Genomic DNA, 4,159 nt, shown 5'->3' with positions numbered 1-4,159 from the left:
GAGAGAGAGAGAGAGAGAGAGAGAGAGAGAGAGAGAGAATGAGCATGTTCCCTACTGGTGAACATGCTGTGGTGTGATTGATCCTCCTGTTGCTTTTCCAAGCAACCGCACGCATTCCCAGGGTCATGGCTGGGCACCTGGCAGGGACCTATGCCTTGGCAGGGATCTTCTGACAAGAGCCACTGGATTGCTCCTCCTCTCCACCCCTGCAACCTGCCTGCTCACCTGCCTCTCGCTCTGGTCCACACAGTGGTGGTGGTCAGGAGGGAGAGCAGCGGATTGGGGAGAGGGAGTGGTGCTGGGGGAGGATCCCAGAAAACAGGGTTAGAGGCTTCTGCTCCTGTGAATGGAGCCTCGTAGCCATGGAAAGCAGATCCCGGATCCTCGCCGTAATAGAACAAGATTAAAGCTAACATACAACATAGGAATGGGGGAATTTTCTTTAAGCAGTAATTCAGAAACACTCCCCTCTATCTATCAGCAAACCTTAAAAACTAGAACTGACATGAGGAAAAACACTATCAAAAGGCCCACATCTTTGTAGCAGAGCACATGCTTTGCATTCCTCAACATTTATTTTGACTTTATCTTGTTTGTTTACTTATTATACTATTTAACTGTATTATTTTATTAATGTTATTTGTTGATTTTATATTGCAATGGCCACCAAGAGAGCATGTTGCTAACAGATGACTTTTGAACAAATTTAATAAATAATACATAAGTTATTTAGAACTGGATAGAATAATTCATAGATAAGAACTGGAAAGGTTACTGCCTGAAATCCCAGAGAGTTGCTGCCAATCAGTGTTGACAATTCTGGACTAGATGAACTCAGCGTTCTATGCTCCTGTGGCCTCTCATCTGAATGTGCAAAGGGAACCATATTGGCAGGTGTTTTTGTTGTCCCTTTCAGTGTCATGGTTACAGGATTATGATCTGCCGAGACATTTGTATCTATTTCAGCTTCTAACAAGTCTGGAACTAAGTCTGGGGTTATCCAAATCATATCAATTCTAGACCATGACCTATGTCTATTCGAGTAAAAAGTATACTTAGCAGAAGTTGAATTTTTGTGTCTCCAGGCATCTGTCAGTCTAAATTCTTCAAATATATTAAAATAGGACTTTGGAAGAATCCTCCTACCTTTCTTCTCCTTAGTCTCACTCTTATGATCTATTTTTTTAATCTGCGATTGCATTGAAATCTCCCATTAAACTACATACTCTACTTTTGCAAATGGATTATCAAACTCTGTCCAGTTGCTTCTTGATTGCCTCCAATGTTGGGGAGCCCACAACCTCCCTAGGTAATTGGTTCCATTGCTGTACTGCTCTGTCAGGAATTTTTTTCCTGCTATCTAGTCGGAACCTGGCTTCCTGTCACTTGAGCCCATTATTCCATGTCTTGCACTCTGGGATGATCAAGAACAGATTCTTTCCTTCCTTTCTGTGACACCCTTTCAAGTACTTATAGAGTGCTATCATATCATACCAGTCTTCATACCCCCCCTCACGCCCGGTTCTCTCAGACTCTCCTCTTACAGCTTTGTTTACAAGTTCATGGATCATCTTTGTTGTCCTCCTCTGAACCCTTTCCAGCTTATCTGCATCTTTTTAAGGTAGTGGCCAGAATTGGACACAGTACTCCAGATGAGGCCTGAGTAAAGGGAAACAAGTACTTTATGTGATTTGGAAGTGATTCTTCTATTAATGCAGCCTAAAGTAGCATTTGCCCTTTATAGAGCCACATCACATTGTTGACTCATATTCAACTTGTGATCCACAACAATTCCAAGATCCTTCTTAATTGAGCCAAGTATTCCCTATCTTGTAACAATGCATTTGGTTTCTATTTTCCAGATGCAGAATGTGGCACTTGTCCCCATGGAATTTCATTTTGTTGTTTTCAGTCCTGCACACCAACCCAGTTCAGCACTCAAAAGTCTTCCACCTAGGAAAAAGAAACCAAATACATCGATTCAAGATGGGAAATATGTGGCTCAGCAGAACTGAAAAAGAAAAAGATCTTGAAGTAATTGTGGACAATAGGCTAAGCATGAGCCAACAATGTGAAACAGCTGGCAAATGGGTAAATGCTCTTTTGGGATACATTAACAGAAGTATTACTTTGAAATTGTGAGAAGTACAAGTTCCTCAGTACTCGTCACTAGTCAGACCTCATCTGGAATACTGTGTCCAATTCTGGGCACCAAGATTTAAGAAAGATGCAGAAAAATTAGAAAGGGTCCAGCGGAGGGTGACAAAAATGATCCAGGGTTTGGAAACACTGCCCTATGAGGAGAGACTGAGAGAACTGGGCATGTTCAGCCCTGAGAAGAGAAGACTGAGGGGGGACATGGTATCCTCTATAAGTACTTAAAAGGCTGTCACAAAGAGGAAAGTCAAGCTCTCTTCTTGCTGATACCTGTCAGGACCAGGGCCTGAGTGACCCTGCAAGTGACTGCAAAACCAGGAGCACCCTTGCAGGCTCTTGCAGGGAGCAATTGAAGAGCAATTATGCAGTGCAGCTGGAGGTCCTGAAGACCAGCATAAAAGGCTTTCTGGCACTGCTGTTCTTTGCCACAGCAACACAAGCTGTCTTCAGGGCTCTTCTTGTGCTCTGGCCTCTGTATCATCATGCCTTGAACCTTGTTCCTGCATGGTTCCAGCCCTGATCCAGTTGCTCCTGCCTTGCTCCTGTTTGATCCTGCATATCCTAGTCTGCCTTTGCCCCTGCCCCTGCCCCTGTGTGTTCTTGCTTGCTCCAAGTTGTTCCTGCTCTGCTCCAGCCCACTCTTGTCTGTACCACCATTACATACATGACTGTTTCCCTGACATCTGACCACTGGACTATTTTGGACTGTGCTGCCTCTCTCACCTGTATAATATTGGACTGGCTGCTGTTTGACCCTGACCCTGGACTGCTGACCACTCCATCAGCTGCTAGCTCTACTAAGCTGTAGGACCTGGTCAAACACCAGCACCCTGGTCCTGGCATCCTGCCTGTCCCACCTGCTGCCCCCATCCCAGCCCTTCAGAATGTAGAACATGGAATAATCAATTCAAGTTGAGACAACCCAGATTCAGGCTGAACATCAGGAAAAGCTTCCTCACTGTCAGAGCAATACAAGAGTGGAACCACCTACTTGGAGAGGTGGTGGGCTATTCCACACTGGAGACATTCAAAAAGAAACTGGGCAGTCATCTGAGTGGGATGGTGTGACTTGGTGTCCTGCAACAGCAGGGGGTTGGACTCAATGGCCTTCATGGCCCCTTCCAACTCTACTATTCTATGATTCTATCAAGATCACCTTGGATCTTCTTTCTGTCTTCCAGTGTATAAGCTATTCACCTGATCATTGTTCCACTTTTAGCTCATTTGCTAATCAGGAGATCATGGGGCACTTTGTCAAAAGCTTTGTTGAAGTCAAGGTATACTATGTCCACAACATTTCCAAAGCCCAGCAGGGAGGTTACCAATCAAAAATTGATCAGTCTGGCAGAAGGTGGATAAGAATCAATGATTTTATTTTTAAAAAATAAAAAATGATGTTTATGTTTATATCAGTATTTTAAAAAAAATATAAAATGCTTTTTGAAGAAAAATCTATCTAAAAATAGTTTTCCATCTAAGATGCATATAGTCCAAAAGTTCTCCAACATGAAAAAAGATTGGCTTTTAATTATGTAGCATGAGGATATATATTCATTCAATGTTAACCTTTTTTTTTTTTTTTTTTTTGGTAAATAAATTCCCTTAATCCATTTGCAATGCCATGCTCTTCTAGAAGTTTCTAAATGCTTACTGGGCAATTTTTGTATTTGGAAGATTTTTGTTTTTACAGTTCTCAGAGCTGTGAATTTGTGTCTACAGACATCATGCAAAAATGTTATAAAATAAACATACAAGATTTGAGAAAAAGACCTTAATCCCATTGTTCCTGTGCAAATCTATGTACGCAGAATCAACCCTTTACTTTTTCAGTGCTAAGTTTCAAATAATCTAATGACTAGAAGATTGTTGGGAGTGGAATGGATCTGCACAAGAAGCTAAGGGTGAGGAGGGAGGGGTAAGCAGTAAAAATGAAAGTGAAACCTTTCAAGCAGAATACTCTGCAAGTCTTTGTATATATTTTTTTTTTGTATAGCCTGAGATT

This window comes from Varanus komodoensis, unplaced genomic scaffold (assembly GCF_004798865.1).
Source record: "Varanus komodoensis strain SLA01 unplaced genomic scaffold, ASM479886v1 scaffold3, whole genome shotgun sequence".
NCBI lineage: Eukaryota > Metazoa > Chordata > Lepidosauria > Squamata > Varanidae > Varanus > Varanus komodoensis.
The sequence above is the reverse complement of the archived record's forward strand: the minus strand, read 5'-3'. Positions refer to the sequence as shown.